This window comes from Phyllostomus hastatus, unplaced genomic scaffold (assembly GCF_019186645.2).
Source record: "Phyllostomus hastatus isolate PE091 unplaced genomic scaffold, TTU_PhHast_1.1 phas_contig_196, whole genome shotgun sequence".
In the NCBI taxonomy this organism is placed as follows: Eukaryota; Metazoa; Chordata; class Mammalia; order Chiroptera; family Phyllostomidae; genus Phyllostomus; species Phyllostomus hastatus.
The window spans coordinates 31,457,134-31,476,129 of record NW_025333709.1 but is presented as its reverse complement, the minus strand read 5'-3'; the positions used below and the strand labels follow the sequence as shown (position 1 = coordinate 31,476,129).

General features: G+C 45.5%; 1 protein-coding gene across 1 annotated transcript in view; it reads left to right on the top strand.

The window, feature by feature from the left end:
• Positions 1 to 13,632: 13,632 nt before the first annotated feature.
• The window catches only part of LNX1 (ligand of numb-protein X 1), a 149,230-nt gene continuing 143,866 nt past the window's right edge, over positions 13,633 to 18,996 (top strand). Inside the window, exon 1 of the mRNA XM_045833917.1 lies at positions 13,633 to 13,817. The gene's annotated coding sequence lies outside the window, so the exon portion shown is untranslated. The remainder of the gene's footprint in view (positions 13,818 to 18,996) is intronic.

Below are 18,996 nucleotides of genomic sequence, written 5' to 3'. Positions count from 1 at the left end.
TCGCTCACTGCCCCTGAGGGCAAAGCAGGCTGACCACAGCCAATTATGATTATCAAGGATCTAAGACAAAAAGCTCACAAAACAAATAGGAAACTTAGGAACAAGTTTTTCTAAATCACAACCTAAGAAGAAAGACACTGACCACCCCACCCTGTGTACCAGGAAGAAGACAAGAATCAGAATCTTTTTAAATTTAAGAGGTCCCATTTGTTTATTCTTTCCTTTATGGCCCTTGCTTTAGGGGACATATCAGGGAAGATGTTGCTGCGTGGAATGTCTGAGATTTTCCTGCCGATGTTTTTAATCAACAAAAGAAAAAAGCAGACAAAATATAACCAGAGACATTGAAATTAAGAACAATCTAACAATAGCCAGAGGGGAGGTGGGAGGGGACAACAGGGGTGGGGGTAGGGTTTTCAGGAACTACTATAAAGGACACATGGATGAAACCTAGGGGAAGGGTGGAAGCAAGGGAGGGAGATGGGTTTGGTGTGGGGGTGTGGCGGGGGGGAGTGGTGGGGGAGAAATGCAGACAACTGTAACTGAACAACAATAAAATAATTAAAAATAAATAAATAAAAGAATCAAAGTAAAGAAGAATCAAAGTGCCCTGAGTAATTTAGAGTGAGGGCAATTAAGAGTTGGCCGGGGGTACTGAGGCAGGCTTCCGATTTCCTTCCTCCAAGGCCTCTCAGCAATAAACACATGAACCTCTGACAGGATTTGTTTGCGAGGTCAATGCATAAAGGCAAAGAAACAGACTCTGTTGATTTCTCAATCTGTGGTTACAGAAGTTCACACTGACTTTATTCCAAGAGGAAAACAGCAGCAACTGGTGACTAACACGGTTCTCCCTCTCTATCCTGACTTCCAGTGACTGGGGCCTTTTAAAAATGTATTGCCTGTATCTACAGGTTGCAGTTTTCAGAGTTCAAGGTATACAACGGATCGGGGCTGGATTGCTGAGAAGGAGACCCAGGGAGAAGGAGCAGGAGGACGTGAGTCAGATTCCTTCCACTTTGGAGGAACGGGTCTCTTTAAAGAAAGACCACTTTCTCTAGACCTGTCCCATAGAGAGCCACCGGCCACGTGTGGCGATGTCAATCTGAGTTAATCAGGGATAGAGTCTCAGGAGAACATGGGACACAAGCAGTCCTGAACATAGGGCCAAATCTTCCTTTCATTTCTCTAACATTTCAAGAGTGGTAACACATGACAATGATTTTTTTTCTTTTAAAACAGTTTGTTTTCCTTTCATGTGCACAGAAAAAAGTTTAGGAAGGTACACACCAAATGACTAACAGTATGACTGAGAGTAGGACTATCCCTGTGCAAAACAAAGAAACCACCACATGTACCCACTGGCTTCATATACGAACTACAGGCGGGGCAGGAGGCCACAGGGCAGAAGGAGAATGAAGGGGGACTTTCATCTGTTCCTTTATCCACATCTGGGTTGTTGTAACTTTTTTCTTTGATGAGGGTGCTTTAATTTTTAGTGTAAGAAAATTAATAAAGAGACCTAAAAATAAATAAGCGAGCAAAATAAACACACGGATCCAAAATTCTAGCCAATCTCGCTTTTCTTCTCCAAGAACAAAGCTTGTAAAGAATACTGAACAATGTTTGTGAAGAAATCTTGACTGCTTTCACCTGCCATATGTTTGGCTGGGTCCAAAGCAGCTGGTGTGGCATTGTTTACCCACAATGTTTGCGTGAATTTGGTTGGCTTGTGTTCTGGGCTGTGCGATTCTAAAATTAGCACAACGCCAGCTGGGAACATTCATTCTCCTCCTTCACCCTCAAGGCTGGATGGACAGAGATTTGAGTTCTTTGCTTTGCCTGGTGACTTTCCTCGCCTTCAAGGGCTAACTCTTGGTCTTATTTCGGGGTCAAATATAATGAGGTGCTGAGTTTGCTCTTTATCAATAGGGTCAGACAGATATGAAACGTGCTATCCTGGAAGTGCGGCTGATCCATTCTGCTGCCTACAAGTATTTAACTCCAATGTCTAGCAATGTGCCAGAATGTTTTATCATTCTCTTGGTCAAGTTGTCGATTTTCTTTTCTTATTTAAAGGAAATCCATAGTGTTATTAAGCTCAAAAAATCATATGCTGAAGTGTTTTCTCAACTATGTGTCAACTTACATTTGCATTTAGCTCTTGATGAATTATAAGGAATCATACCCACTAGCTGGGAAACTTTCAAACTTATTTCCTAGTAAAAAGATTTGACCCTGTCTGGTGTGGCTTAGTGGACTGAGCATGAGCTTGAGAACCAAAGGGTCGCCAGTTCGATTCCCAGTCAGGCACATGCCTGGGTTGCAGGCCAGGTTCCCAGTAGAGGACACATGAGAGGCAACCACACATTGATGTTTCCCTCTCTCTCTTTCTCCTTCCCTTCCCCTGTCTCTAAACATAAATAAATAAAATCTTTAAAAAAAGATTATCTATCTATCTATCTTACTATCTCTCTATCTATCCATCTATCTTGCCTGTGAAGAATAAAGGGGAAGTTTGCTGGAGAAGGTGAAAGATCCTTAGATAGCAAATTAAAGTGTAAATCCTAAGAATGAAGAGCTATGTGGAAGGAGGGTTGGGTAGGAAAAGCTTCAGTCTGCAGTGCAGCTCTGAGAAAGTCTCTGCTAGGACCATGGGGAGTATTGAGCAAAGGCACCCCACTGGGCAGAAATAGCCCAGTGCTAGTTTTCCTCCCCACGGCTCCCACACACACACTGCACTCGGTCATTGGTGGGGAGCAGCTGGAGAAGCCTGGCCTTGGTGTGAATGGTGGAGTGGACCCGGTCAGGGGAAGCAGCAAGAGGCTGCCACCCAATAACAACCCCCACAGCACGTTCTCTGGAGGGAGATCTGAGAGGTGCACTGCATTAGTTTTCTAGGGCTGCTATAACAAACACTACAGCCTGAGCTGCTTAAATTAATTTTCTTCCAGTTCTGGAGGCCAGAAGTCCAAGATCAAGGTGCCAGCATCTATTGTAGGACTCTCCCCTTGGCTTATAGATGATCACCTTCTTCCTGTATTGTCACATCGTCCGTCTTCTGTACATGTCTGTGGCCAAATTTCCCCTTTCTGTTAAGGACACTAGTCATACTGAATTAGGGCCCATAGTGGAGAATGACCTGATTTTAACTCAGTTACTTCTGTAAAGACCCTACCTCCAAATAAGGTCACACTCTGATGTACTGGGAATTAGGACGTCAGCATACGAACTCGGGGGGGACACAGTGCAAGGAATAACATGACCGCCATGGTCACCACGTTCATCCCTCACACCACACAGCTTCCCTTCTCCACTCTGGGTGAGTGAAGAAGGGAACAACACCAACACCTCCCAACACCTCCCATTGGCTTCTCTTCCTGAGGAGGACCAGAGAAGAGGGAAATCAGTGAAATAAACTGCAGCCCCTGTGTCTGTGGTGAGACTCGGGCAGCATCCGGCACGCCTCCTCTCCCTCCACCACTCTGCAGTCTGAACCCTCACCTCCCAGCCATCACCCCAGCAGGTGTCTGTGGCTCCCCTGAGAGTGAGGGATTTGCCCAGACTAATTACCCTCGGTGAGGCTACTATTTAGGGCAGTGTAATCTGAAGCAAAGACATTTTTATTCTCCACAGAACTGCTTTCAAGACTTCATTCCCTTAAATTATATCCTTGCTGGGAACATCAGAGAAGCAGGACCCTGTGGAGGCATGCAGAAATTGAGACCACTTTGAATTTTTATATTGTCAAAGTATAGGAGGCCATTTCTATGAGAAATAAAATTTCGAAAAGTGGTCATGGTAGAAGGGCAGAGCAGAATATAAGCTTCCCGGTTCCGATCTGGGGGCATTTCCAGTTCCTGTTTCTCATTCTCCCTTGTTGCAACAACGAGTACTAGGCCTTTGCACAGCCCGCTAAGTTGGAGAGAACTTTTTACAACATGAATTGGCTTTCCTTCTTTCTACTTTTCTTTGAGTAAGAGTTATTTTAAAATAATAACCTTTTCTGTATTTGTGGCTAAAAGAGGAGAATCAAGCAGGAGTCTGATTCTTATGGATGGAATTTGTGCTCTGGATTCTTCTTTCAGGATTTCTCAGTTTCATCAAAAATACAATTTTAAAATACCCAGGTTACAATGAATTAAATTTGGGGGGAGGTGGCATAACAATAGTAAAGTTTTAGATGGGTTGCTTTCAGCTACAAGAACACCTCTATTAGGGTTGTCTAGAACAAAAAGGAACTTCATAGTCTCACAAAACCAGAATCTGAGAGGTGAGCAGGCCAGGCTGGCGCTGGATCAGTGGTCAGCAGCATCATTAAGGACAGAGACTCTTTCCACTTCTCCCCGACCTGGCTTCCCCTAAGGTCCCATTGGTCACGTGTGCATGTTCTAGGTGCAAGGGACTCTGGGAAGGGGATGCATCTCCAGCCTCTTCCAGAAAGGAAGACCAGTGGGAGTAGGTAGCCAACAGGTCTGTCGCACAGAAGCTGATGTGACCAGAGTCTCCGGGAGCAAACTATTAGAATGCTGTCTCCTCTACTTATGACCACTGCAAATTTGAGCAAGTTACTCCATGCCGTATTTTCTCCCTCCTCTGTGTGAACTAAATGCAGCAATACACGTAATGCCCTTTTAAAACTATCTGCCACATGGTGAGTTTTAAACATCATTATTATTTGCACATGTAGAGTCACAGAAGGTCTCCTGAGGCCTGGGGTTCGTCCACATGCTCTGGCTAAGAAAAATGACAAATAAGTTGGATTTAAGTTGCCTTAATGTTAAGTTTTTATAGGACCATAACCATTATTGTTATGTTTGACACTTGAGACTTTATGCTTATTATTGTTATAATTTTTTTCAAAAAACGCTTAGATGGCAGCCTTGTCTATTAAACTTATTTCTGAAGGAGCTCTCAGGTAGAAAAAGTGCCTGTGGGTCCCCCGGGGGCAGCCAGCCTTGCCCAGGGTTCCGCCCGCTTCCTCTCTCCCATAGTCCCCCTCGGCGCCTTCCCATGTGTTCCTTGCTCTGTTCTCATTCCGGCTTGTACCTCTCACACCGTCCTATACCTCTTCTCAGCTCGGTTTCCCAACCCTCTGGCAAATTTAGGGAGAGGGCAGAAACAAGCTATTATGATTTTCCTTTAAAACTTGATACATTTAGTGGGATCGAAATTGGCACAACTATTCTGAAGTGCAACTTGACACATCAAATATTTAATGCATAATTCCCTTAACCCAGCAATTCCACTTCTCTGAGTGTAAGCGATAGAGTAAAGCTCATAAAACATTGCTTGAATTAGCAAAATTTTAGTTAACAACCTGTGTCCATTAATAGTAAAAATATTAAATAGTTACCACCTTTTCATATAATAAAATTTCCATCCTGGAATATTTTTTGAAACATGAGGGCTCTGTATGTACTGACATGAAAAGGTACCCAAAATACATTTTCATTCATTTTAAATTTGAGTTTAAACAAAATACAGACCATTGCTTATATTGTATCGGTTCTTTATTTCTGCGTAACACACCACTCCAAAAGCTTTACTGCCTTAAAACAACAATCACGTACTTAGTCATGATTCTGTGGTTTGGCGATGTGCGTCAGGCTCAGTAGGACAGCTGTCTTTGCTGTAGGTAGTGTTGGCTGCCCTCATTTACATATGGGAGGCCTAAACCGAGAACAGATCCTTCCGCCTGGCCGACCTCTCTACCTGGATGATCTATCATCCTCACGATCCTAGTCTAGGCTGTTCTTACGGCAACAGCACTCCGAGAGGGCGCCTGCAAAAAAGGCACATCTTGCGACCTGGACTGTGGATCCCCACAGTGTCATTTATGCCCCCTTTACTGCTGAAAGCCAGTTGCAAGGCTAGGCCAGAATCAAGGAGTAAGGAAACAGACTCCTCCTTTTAATGGAAGTTGCTGTGTCATAGCTGTCATCCAGAATGCCCCCCTACCATCCTCACTTCCTGGGATTCGTGCCTTTGTATAGTCCCCTCCCACATTGAACCTGGCAGACCTGCGTGACCAATAGAAGATGGCAGAAGGGAGGGTGTGTGACTTCTGAAGCTAGGTCATAGCAGGCATCGCCTTGGACCATTCTCTATGGGGGAGGTCAGGCACCATGCCAGGAGGAAGTTCAAGTAGCCTGTGGAGAGGCCGGGATGAAGAGGAGCTGAGGCCTCCTGCCAACAGCTGGGGCCACTATGTCAGCTGTGGGAGTGAGCCACCTTGGAAGGGAATCCTCGAGCCCCAGTCAAACCTTCACGTGACTCTAGGCCCAGCCCACGTCTGACTACAACCTTGTGAGAGCCCCGAAACCCCTCAGTTCCCAGAACCTCTCAGTCAAGCCACCCCGTAATTCCTGACCCAGAGAAACCAGGACAGATAGGAAGTGATTAGTGTTGTTTTAAGCCACTCAGCTGCAAAATGATTTGTTTTGCAAAATTAGATGAATGCAAGATGCAAATAATTTGTAACCTGTGTGTGTGTGTATATATGCACATGCACACAAATGATAGATAGATTTATATATTAAATATATGTAAAATGATTATTACTAGAAACTGGGATGAGGGTTATACATATGCATGTCTAAGCGTGTAAGTGTGTGTATGTGGCTGATGCTGGGCAGTAAGGGGCAGACGGGCTTATACTTTTTACTCAAGGTTCTTTTTTTCTTCACACTTGTTTGAGTTTTTTCACTAAGAGTGTTTTACTTATATAATTGTTTAGGCAAAACATAATTTCTCTTGATACCTCAAAGTATTTGTATGTGCACATGCATATGAGCGACTGGGCGGGGACAGAGGAAGAAACCCATTTGGGGTTCTTTAGAGGCCGTCTGGCATGATTGCTCTGGATGCTAAAGGCCTGGTAGCTGTGCGATGTGCCCCCAGAAGATGCGCAAGCTCAGCACAGGCCTGGTGTACAGAGACAAGCGCTCTCTGACCAAGCATGGAGACGATAGTAGTGAGGCAACTACAATGAGATTTAAGCATCCGTTTTCCTTTCAAATGAGATTTCCCAGAATAGACAACGTCCCAGAAGTCACTGAAATACAATTAGCACAGCTGGATTTGGTTTAGAACACTAAGAATCTGTTTGAAAAAACAAACACAAAATGGGGTCCAGCTGTCGGAACCAGTTTAGAGAACTCCACGTTTAAAAACAAAATCCTTGTATGTTTTCCAATGGCTTTTTCAGTGCAGTGCAGGTTTAAAAAGCAACTGACCCAGTCAATGTATCAGGGCAATTAACCAGGCCTTTTCCACATAAGGAATCCAAAGGCTTTTGTCCTCCAAAAATAAAGATTAGTGTCATGGTATCTTGGGATTTTTTTTTTTTCAAAAGTCCTAGATAATTCCATGAATTTTTTCCTGGATTGTAAGAAATCTGGAGTGCCCTAACATTGTTCTTCCCATTCATAATATTTATCATTGCTGTTTTATTTATGAGTAAGCGTTGACAGCATCCTCAGGGCTAGAAACAAAACCCTAGAGAATACTATAGTCCTTGCCTATCAGATAACAGTGTGGTTGTCTTCTCCATTGCCGCTCTTAAATATGCAATATTTAGTACCATCGCATGCCATGGAGTCCTGGAAGAGATAGTTTCACCTCAACGGGAAAGATCCCTAATGTTTAAAAGACATGAAATAAAGAAATCTATGTGTAAAGATGACATCTTCCCAACTCCTGGAGCATAACCAAATTGCTTGGAATTTCTAATACTTGTGACTTTAATAGAAGAATTTCAACCTATGTGTCCTTCCTACTCTGATTAAAAATTTACAGATATTGCAATTGTACAGAAGTACAATTGGGTTTTTCTTGATATGATAATTTATTTGTCCCTACTGTTTTTAGAGCATTCTCTGCCCCCCCCACCCCCTTCTATATGGTCGTCTGAGGCACCCTAGGGGTAGAAACATTAAAAAAGACAACATTGCCCTAGAGATAGCAAACTGAGTTTTCCTGGGTCACAGCAAGGGGAGACTGCAGCCACCGCCAGGTAGTTTGAAATTTACAGAGTTACAGGTCTGAGAGCTGGGTGTCTGATTTGCGTGTTCAGTTCCAAGGGTCACTGTGGCTTTGCGCAAACCCCCTACATCCTTCTAGGCCCGTTCCCCTCAATGAAAGGATACTTATTTGTGAGCAAAGCATTGCAAAACTATTATATGGATTGCAGACGTGTAGACTAGAAACCCTAGATACGGAGACAGAATGCACTATGTGCATTTGATCAGTTTGACTCAAGAGCACAGCCATTTACTGTGAAATTCCACAGGGAGTGTGCCTAGGTTTTGTTGAAAAATATGGCATGTAGAAAAATTTCCTGGTAACACTGGTTTTGGAGAAAAGGCGAACACCTAGTTTACACACTTTCTGATTCCTGTGTGAGAATTATTTTGACATGCATTTACACATAGGTGTAGAAAAGTTCATGAAAGAAACAAATTAAAATATAACCCAAATTACTGAAGTTAAGGGGCAGGAGGTATTCCTTCTAGTTGAGGGAAGACGTAAAAAGTGAAAAAACAATCTTAATCCAGCATGCACTTTAAGGAGCTGGACTGAGCAGTCTCTGTGGCCTTCCCAAAACCACAGGAACTGCGGTCTGAATCCTCCACCCAGTGAGAGGGAAGAAGATGGGAGCTAGAAAGTCCCGGCTGGGGCTGCCTGCAGCAGAGAAACTAGACGCTGCACAGGAACCCCCTCCTGTCATCGGGCCCCAGTGCACAAGGTCCACGAGGCAGAGGGAAATAGCCTTTGCTTTTCAGGGCTGCAGCCCGGTACCTGGAATAAGGGGGCCCAGAGAAGGGCATGCTCTGCCTGCCGCGCCGGCCATGCCGGTCTTCAGTCCTACTGAGAGCAGCCCTGGGAGGCGGCTGGAAGCCGGTTCCATGTTGCTCTCTCTAGGGGCATGAATCGGAAGTTGCTTCCGACATATACACAAGACAATAAACATCTCCTGGCTCCGCCTCAACACAAATAAATACAAAACCTCAGATAAGGTCAAGTTAAAGGAGTTCATCATCACCAAGCCCTTATTATGTGAAATGTTAAAGGGTCTTATCTAAGAAAAAGAAGATAAAAAACATGTATAGTACAATGACAGCAAACTTACAATTATTAACAACCACACCTAAAACAAAAACAAAAACAAACTAAGCAAACAACTAGAACAGGAACAGGACCACAGAAATGGAGATCACATGGAGGATTAGCAACAGGGGAGTGGGAGGGAGAGAGGGGGAAAAGTTACAGAGAATAAGTAGCATAGATGGTAGGTAGAAAATAGACAGGAGGAGGGCAAGAATAGTATGGGAAATGTAGAAGCCAAGAACTTATAAATATGACACATGGACATGAACTAGGGGGGAAATGTGGGTGGGAGAGGTTATGCAGAGTGGAGGGGAATGAAGGGGGAAATGGGACGACTGTAATAGCATAATCAATAAAATATATTTTTAAAAAAATACAACCCCTGCATGAGTAAGTGATCTCGTAGCCCTGCTCAGAGAGAGGTGAGAGGTCAGGAGGGCATGGCTTGTGATGAGTCATCATATGTAATATTTGAAAATTCATATCAAACACAAAACAGGTAACTCCCACTGAGAAAGAGTTTTTGCTCTGAGAAATGTTGGCCGTGGGAATTTGGAACACATCCCCGCCCCCCCCGGGCCCCGTAAACTGATGTTCTAAATCTAGGTGGTGTTTGGTTTCCCAAAGTGCGTCCCCACGCACTTTTATAACAGCACGGTTTCCACTCTGCTGTACTATTTTCTCAGGGGACGAAGTACAAAAATGAACACGGCAAGCCAGAGGACATGTTAGTCCTGGGCCCACACCAGGCCCCTCCACGGGTGTCCCTGAGCTGTGCCACAAAGGCGGGTGTAGCAGGGTAAACAATATATTAAGCAAATAAGCAAATAAAGAATATTCTTATAAATCATATCAAGTACAACAAAGGAAATGGGAGAGAGTGTTCTCTAGGAAATGATCTTTGAGCTGAGGCCTGGTAGGAAGAGAGAGTGAGTCTGTGTGTTTTTTGCGGGGGAGGGGTGAAGGTCAGTACAAGCCAACCCGAGAAGAGCAAAGCTGTGACGTGAAGAAGCCTTGTTCAAGAGATTGACAGTCAGCTTGACAGCAAGTCAGGCTGCCGGAGTGTGCTGAATGGGGAGTGTCGGGGAGGTAACATTGGAGAGGTGAGTAGGGACCAAATTATGCCAAACCCTGAGAACCAAGTCAGGCTTTTTTTTTTTTTTTTTACTTTCTTCCTTAATGCAATGGAAAGCCTTGAGGCTTATAGATAGGCTAATGACATAACCGGAATTACTTTTTTGAAAGTCTAGTGGTGCTGGAAGGTGGAGTACAGATCTGGTAGAGGGACCGAAGGCAGGAGGGAAGCGGGAAGACCAGCTCAGAGCAAACTGCAGCGACCCGGTGCTGGCAGCGGGGGTGCTGAGGTTCTGCTGGTGGAAAGTGGAGGTGCTGTGTGAAGCTGATATAAATTTTGGAGGTGGTACTGATAGGAGATGCTCAGTTCAGGGACAGAATGAGGGACCGGAGGGAGAGGCTGAGGAAAAGGGACTCTCCCGCAGGCCGTAGCACTTGGTGGGTGGGTGGAAGGGCCATTTGCTGAGATGAAAGCAGAAAGAGATGAAGAGCTGGCTTCCGATGTGTGAACTCGGAGACGGCTGTGAGGCGCAGAAAAGAGGTCTGAGCCAGAGATATAAACGTGGGAGGTGGTGGCCCAGATGGTGTGAGTGCCTCGGGTGGGGCTCTAGGCTCCTTGCTGCCTCTCCAATGTGTAGGGACAGGCGGGCAGACTATCCCTTACACGCTTAGAGGAGGGAAAGGATGGCGGTCACTTTCAAAGAAACGATGTTCCTCCTCCTGTGCGGAAGAACCCATTTTCAGCCTGAGCGGTTTGTGCGAGTGCGGAGGGGCCGAGATGAAGCTAGCTCAGGGTCTACGGAACACTGAAATGGCTCCGCTCTGACTTTGCTTTCCTCAGAGTTAATGCCCTTTTCTCAGAATGCACCAAAAATGAGCACATTTTCTCTGAATGTAACTGGGCATGTCACTTTTCTGAGACCCTCCAAACAATGGGCCATTTTTCCTTGTGCGGTGAAGCTGTGCTTGCTTCCCCATCGTGATTAGGGTTTTTATTCGCATCTGGACATTTCTGCTGAGCTGGAGCCTGTCACTCACCTGGAACCGCCCACACCAAATGGAAAGGACACTCTAGAGTCACGGAGTTCGAGCGGGCCCAGGGCTCCACGCCGTCAGCTGCCAGGGAGTGAGTAATCCTGGCTTCGGAAAGGGCACATGTGTAAAGCTAAATTAATATGTCCTGTTTTCCATCCATGACTTCTCTCTGTTTCCAGTTTTAAACTCAGCGGCCTTGGTTCCATGACCATGCAAAAAAATATTTTTGGAGTCGCGTGTGTGTTTATCGTCAATCCCAGAATGGACACAATTCTTGGATCTCATTTCATCAGTCCTGACCCAGATGCTCACAGGAGAGGAAGGAGAAATAAAGTCCATGTACCTTACCTTTCTGAATGAAACAGCTTGGCGTTTCTAACAGGCCCCGGGTCTGCTGTCTTTATTTCCTGGTGGTGAAAAGCTGTGAAGCAGATGAGGAACATGAAAGCCTCCATGACATCAACTCCTTTCCAATGTTTTGGTTTTTTGTTTCCCATGATAAGGTTGAAAAGGCCCATTTGACTCTTACAAATTGCCTTCCCTCATCAAAGAACTCCGAGCCCAGAGTCTATAAACATATTTGGACACTGTGTTTAGTTGTAAACCACCAGGAAAGAAAAATGAAATGATATCTAAACTAAACGCCCAGCCCCTTTCTAATCTTCTTTATTGCCATAATTCCAGTAAGTCTGGATTCTCTGTTAAGAACAAAAAGCTGACCAACCTCAAGTTTAAGGGCTTACGTGGCCCCAGAGCAAAACTCCCTAAAGCTGCACCAAATCAAATCCAGGGGTAACAAAGATGAGTAACAACTGCCCAGATGTCGCAACTTTCATATTTACAAAAACAGACAGCGTGGACCCCGCCGGGAGGCATCTCCTCGTCCCCTAATTAATGGTTTTACTTTCCTCTGACCAGCTGTGAGCTGCCCCGGGAACAGCCTTGGGCTAACAATGGAGCTGAGATGAGGACAATAAAACAAAAACTTGCACAATGACCTGAGGACTGAAAACACCTGTGCTGATTTCTTCTCACCAAGCAGAAGTTTTCCGGGCTGGGAACTGAGTGTCATTCATCCCAGGGATGATTGATTAAAAGGATCTTGGAGCTGTTAGGCTCCCAAAGTCAAAAGGACGAACACCATCAGGCCCTGACCAATGCAAACCCAGAGGTCAAGAAAGTCACAGTGTGCTTGACTTCAGTGAATAGGAATCGCAGCGGAGAGCCAGGCGGCCACAGCCTGTACCACCCTGGATTAGAGAAAAGAGAGGGCACCTGGGCTAGGAGTGCTCCATGTACAAACGACATAAAGATAGCATTCATTCACGGCTCAGGGGAGAGGGCGCTTACCTAACCAACGATCTGTGTTTCTGTCTAGGATTCTATCCCCAGAGCTAAGAGTGTGTTAAGCAAGCCCTTTGACCAGCACCAGAGCCATCAATCCACAGACGTGCTCCCGCTGACCGGCGGGAAAAGTGAGATGCAGAAAAGCACACGTCCAGAAAGGCAGGGTTTACATGTTTTAAATGTAGCTGGGTTGCTTTGCAGGAGCGACTTAATCTCTCTAACGCTCAATTTAGGCATCTATAAAATGGGAATGAGAACCATAGGATTATGTTGAGACCTACATGAAATCATGCAGGTCAGGCGATTAGCACAGGGCCTGGCAGACAGCAAGCACGTGCTAAGTGTTACCAAATATGTTGCTGCTGTTGCGGACTTTTGTTGAAGAGTAAGTAGAAGAAATCCTATTTAACAATAACTCTGTATCTGCAGAGATAAAAGCCTTAACTAGCATCAGCTATAAACTTGCTCAGTTTCTTTGCCTACAAACATAAGCCAATGTTCAGTTATAAGAGACACTGCATGTGGAAAAATCTTTGTAAGTTTGGCAAGGCATTGGAACAAGTCAGAATTGCCTGATTTGTCCAATATAGATTTCAGACAAATGTATATATGTCTCTTCTCATATTTAAAAAGAAAAAGATGCCCAGGATTCTGAAACCTGTCCAGATCCCAGCTTGATGATGTCCCAGGACTCATGATGACCTGATGGTGCAGCGACCCTGTGTTTATTTCCCTGTTGATTTCCCTTCCCAGCCCCAAGCTCACTTTCCCATTGCCCGCAGGAAGGCAGCGCCAGGGGTGCGGCAGGCCTGACTTGGCAGTCCTAAAGGTGAACAAAAGGATCCTGGCTTTTGGCGAGCGCAAAAGGAAGCTGTAGCAGGCCTCGGTCACATTCAAACCAGAACAGAGTTGTCACTAATGCTAATGACAGCCTGCTCTGTGGGGGGCTGCTCTCCCTGGAAACTCCCTAGAAGCTGCCCTGAGGTTTGTAGAGCGGTTGTCTCTGTGACACTGCGGGTTACATGTGTGCAGTGTGGTGAGTGTTCTGGGATCGTGGAGGAGACTTGCAGAAGACACGGAGGGAGAGATTTACCCGAGTATACAAAGTGAAGTTCGTGCGTGTCTACAAGATAGGACGGAGGAAAGAGAAAGTTTTCCTTGGATGCTGCTGAGTCAGAAAAGTTCAGCTCCCAAGTGGACTGTCCCCAGAGGCCTGACCCCACTGGGACTTGACCCACAATGCAGCAAAGGTAAGAGGCCTGGTTCCTACACCAGGTGGCATGCATCTGATGCAATTTGAGACAAATTTGTGCCTTGATTACTCCAGCCCAGCCTCCACCCTGCCCTTCCCCACCACACAGAATTGCTGAGGAGAACCTAGAAAATAGAAATATCTAGTTATGTCTTTTTTTAAATACTCTGAAAAGACCTCAGGATAGTTGCTCTCCTTATGTCTGTTTTTTTGTTTTTTTAATGCACTGGTCTTCATGGAAGCCTTCTTCCTTTACTTTCAAAAATAAAAACTGCTTTTTAATTTAATTTTTTTTCTTGGCCAAACGGGTCAGTAAAAACGTAAGCAATCCCACCAACGGTGACTGGACTTACACAGTGTCGTTCCTCATCAGCCACATACCGGTTTCGTCCCTACTGTGGGACTAGGCATTACCTTTGCAGTTTTACTCGTACAGACACTTAGGGCCAGAGTCGTGGTGACTTGCCCAACAGCAGGTGCATAGGTAAGTGACAGGCAGCGTATTTACTCTGTTCCCACCTCTTTTCAGTGGGATGATGACTTTGCTCTCTGTACCAAGTGCTGATGGCATTCTCTGCCACAAATTCTGGCAGAAGGGCTGGCGAGAGGATGACATTTTAGAAGCTAGAACTCTCCTGGAAAATCCAGAAAGAGATCGTCATAGTGTCCAATACAATATACCATCTTATTACTTATTCCTGTTTACATCCATCCCTGGGCATTGGATGCGATTTAACAAATATTGATAAATGTTGTCCCCTGTGCCCAACACGGGGTCACAGGTCAGGGTGTGGTGCAAACTATAGGCTCGAGGAGTGCTAAAGGCGTCGTGCAGAGAGGGGCTGGGGGTGGAAGTGGTGTGTGAGACGACTCTCCACAGCTAGTGCGTGTCATGCTCGGGCTTAGCAGAAAGCAGGGGCTTGAACCAAGGGAGAGCTCCTCCACCTGCACAGCATCCTGTGCAGGAACGTGCTCAGAGCAGAGGTGGGCGGGGGTGAAGAGCACAGCCTGGGGCATAGACCATCTGGATCAGAATCCTGCCCTCACCACCTATTAGCTCTGTGTCCTGGGGTAGTTAACTCCTGTAAGCTCAGTGTTCTAATATATCAAATGGGAATAATGGTAATACCTACCTCATGGAATGGTCTGAAGGTTTAAATGAGATAATGCATGTGAGGCCTTTGGTGCACCTAAGTGCTCAGTAAATACTAACTGTTGTAATGGCCACATGCCTGGCCGCATGGGACACATGTGTTCCATGGGACATGTGCCCAGGAAGGAAGGGCCCTACTCTCAGTCTGGTCAGGACATGGTGAGTTAGTTGTATGCAGTTGATTACACGCAGTGTGATAAGTGCTCTGGGAGGATGGAGGAGGGATCTGCTAGGTCCATCAGGTTTGGGATGAGGATTCTGGGCAGCTGTTGGGAAAGGTGAGAGGAGGTGTCTCAGCAGAGGCCCTGCATGGAGGAAGGCGGCATAGGACAGTGGAAAGAGCTGCAAGGATTTGATTTTGAATCCCAGCTGTATCCACGGCCAGTTGCATAACATAACTGTCTTAGTTGCTAGGGCTACCATCACAAAATACTACACCCTGGGTCATGGAAACAACAGACTTATTTTCTCAAAGTTCTAGAGGCTCGAAGTCTCAAGTCAGGGAATTGGCAGATTTGGTTTCTTCCAGGTCACTGTCCTTGGCCTGCAGGTGGTGTCTTCTTGCTGTGTCCTCACTGGTCCTCCCCCTGTGCACGGCCACCCTTGGTGACTCCCTGTGTGTCCACATTTCTGCTTCTCATAAGGACACAGTCAGATCGAATCAGGGCTCACCCTAAGGACCTCATTTGAACCTAATCACTTCTGTAACGGCTTTATATCCAAACCCAGTCCCATTCGGAGATACTGGACTTCAACATATGAACATGACAATGGCCGAGTTACTAAGCCTCGCTGAGCCTTATTTCCTCATCTATACATTGGGAACCATATCTAATAAAGAGAACAATTATGATGATTATAAAAGGGACACAAAATGCCTATCCCATTTTCTGGCCCACAGAAGGTGTCCGAGAGGTAGTGGTTATGGTTAGCACCATGAGCTGAGCCTCAGATGAACATGGGGTCGGTCCCGTGCACAATTCTCATTCCCGATCAGCACGGAAGAACTGGCCCTTAGTTGTCCCACAGACTCCCTGAGAGATCAAAGGAGCTCTCCGTGTTTCTACTCTTAGGTTCTGGCAGACGAGTCCATCATCAGATAGCAAATGGATGGCATGATGAGCTCCACAGATTCCATGGGTTATCTCTGTCTAGTTATTCAGGAATCTGTTCATTCTTTACTCCATGCGTGGGGCGAGAGTACCCACGTCCCGCACCTCCACAGAGAACCGACGTGCAGCAGAGATACCCAAAGCATTTTGTCCACCCAAAGTGGCCTCTAGGCAGCCTGTCCTGGCACATCTGGAAAACATTATAATGTAAACCTAACATATTCATAACATGTAGATGTAGATGTAGAATACGTGTGTGTATGTGTGTGTATATGTATAGTATGTTTATATTGTTTTGAAAAAATCTAACTTATAGAAGAGTTGCATGTAGAGTATGGTACAAAGACTTTTATACTATATTATCTGAATCCTTTGAGAGTAAGCTACCGAAATGATGCCTTGCCTTACCTAAACACGCTAGTGAGCATTTCTAGTAGACGAGGACATTCTCCTACAGAAGCACAAACTCAGGAAATTAACATGGATCTGTTAGTGTTGAATACTATCTCATCCTCAGGCCCCAGCATGTTTTCAATTGTTACAGAATCCTCAGACTCAGAATCCATTCATGTTTAAGCCAGTTGTCCAAAAATATCCCTTCCAAGCAAGTGAGTATTTCAGAATGAGGCATTTAGTTGTGCACTTAGTTGTCGTGTGTCCTTCGTGTGATCCAGCCTGGGAACTTTCCTCTGCATTTCCTTCACTTTCGTAATCCTGACACTTTTTTAGCAATACAGGCCAGGTATTCTGGAGAGTGTCTCTCAATTTGGGTTTGTCTGAGTTTCCTCGTGCCTAGACTCAGGTTACACAGTTTTGGCAAGAATAGCACAGAAATGAAGCTGCGTTCTTCTCATTGCAGCCTGTTGGGTAGCAGATGATTTTAAGCTTCACTGAGACCACTTGATGAAGACGGTGTCTGCCAGCATTCTCCACCGTAAATCACTCTTCTCCCTTTTTCAGTTAATAAGTGTTCTGTAAAGAAGTGCTTTGAAAGTACATAAATATCTCACTTCTAATCAGAATTTCAATGTGTTCCTTTGACATGTTCCCATTATCTTTTCAGCACTTCCTGGTACATGAGCCTTTAAATCAGTTATTTTCCCAAGGAGTTCTAGTTCCTTTTAGTGGGGAATTATTTACAATCCAAAATCTGACTGCTAGGTGTGCCCATTGCTGACTGGGGCGTCACTGTTCCCTCACTGAGTGGGCAGAATCAGGACCTGTGTGTGTATGCATACATCTATAGTCATTTCTGTATTGATCTATTTGTATTAAAACACATAAACCCACACTGGCACTTCCAATTCCAAGCCACCACCACTGGGTTCGTTCTCGTTCCCTCCCTCTCTGCATTTGCAAGGCCCTTCTCTGGCACTAATGCAGCCAACTCCCATTGCCCTTACTCATCTGCTTATTTGATCAATGCCCCGAACGTCATCACCTGCAGTGGCCAGCGCTGCCCTCGTCCCCGCGCAGATGCCCCCGAGTCATGCCTAGATCCCGACACTCAGGCTGTCCCCCTAGAGGGAGACCTTCCTCTGCCCATCCAGGCCCTGGCACTGTGCTGGGCAGCCCTTCTCTGTGGCTAACTTACTTGCCCCCTCTGGGCCACCACTGTATCTCCTCCACCCCCCACATTAGTGACTGCCTTGCTCAGCCCCATCTACTGGCTTAAAGCACTGAATTATTTAGAAGATGGGAAGACGAAGAACCCTTTATTTAATTTTGACATTTATAAAAAACTCAGAAGTCACTGTGACCCATGGTAACATTTGTGCAGGTTTATGTGTTCTCACTGTCTTCGATTTGTGGGGAGCAGAGCAGTCTCCATGCAGTTAGGGCCCGTGTCCCCAGTTCCAGACCCAAGGGCGTGAGGTTCACCCCGCCAATTGTGTTCGCACAGTACTCCTCTGACCCACACGGTGGTGGGCCGCCCACTCTCTGCTCCAGGTACTGACAGCATCTCCAGGGTGGGACTACTGTTTGGGAAATCACTGCTCCTCTTCCTCCTCCAGGTCCTCATCTAGGCTCCCCCTCAGTTATTTCCTCAAAGGCAGGTACTAAGCACTGACTGTGTGCCAGGTACTTGGCTAGGTCGTTAGATAGAGATTTAAAACCTTGGCCTCCACCCGCAAGGAACTCTCTGTCCACCGTGGGAAGCAGACAGGAGTCAGACACCTACAGTTCCGTGCAGGGAAGTGCAATCAGAGCTGTCTCGACAGCCTGTCTTGGGAAGGCACATGACCCAATGGATAGGAAGGAAGGAGACAGAGGCCAGAGGGGAATCCCAAGGGTGGGGACTAACAAAGTCAGGGAGGGTTGGAACGGAAGCACAGGTTGTTGTGTGTGAAGTGCCGGAGGCCAAGGGAGGACCTGGCAAGGCAGGCCCAGGCTGCTTGAGGTGGGTCACTTGTATGCAGGGCCAATATGGCTGGATTCTAGGCTTCAGAACAAGAGACTATAGAGCCAAAGTTTGGGGTTCAAATCCTGGTTCTGACACTTACTAACTGTGTGGTCTTAGGCGAGTTACTGCTCTTGACTATAAAACTGGAGATTTAAATTTCTTCTTTTACATAGTCACAGAAAAATGTATATAAAATGCATGTAATAAACACTGTGTTGTTATGATTTCCCAACAGGTGGCTCAGAGGGGATGAGGGCACTGGCAGAGCAGAGGCATTAAAGAAAACATTAGTTAAAAGAGAGAAATATAAATGAATAGATTTGGGCAATTCAAAAGTAACACCGTCTCATCACTAGAAAAAAAAAAGTGACTATGTGAGATAATGGATGTTAATTAGACATATGGTGGTGATCATTTTGCAATATATGTGAATACCAATCAGGGTGTTGTACAACTGAAACTAATATAATGTGATATGTAAATTATATCTCAATTTAGAAAAGAAATT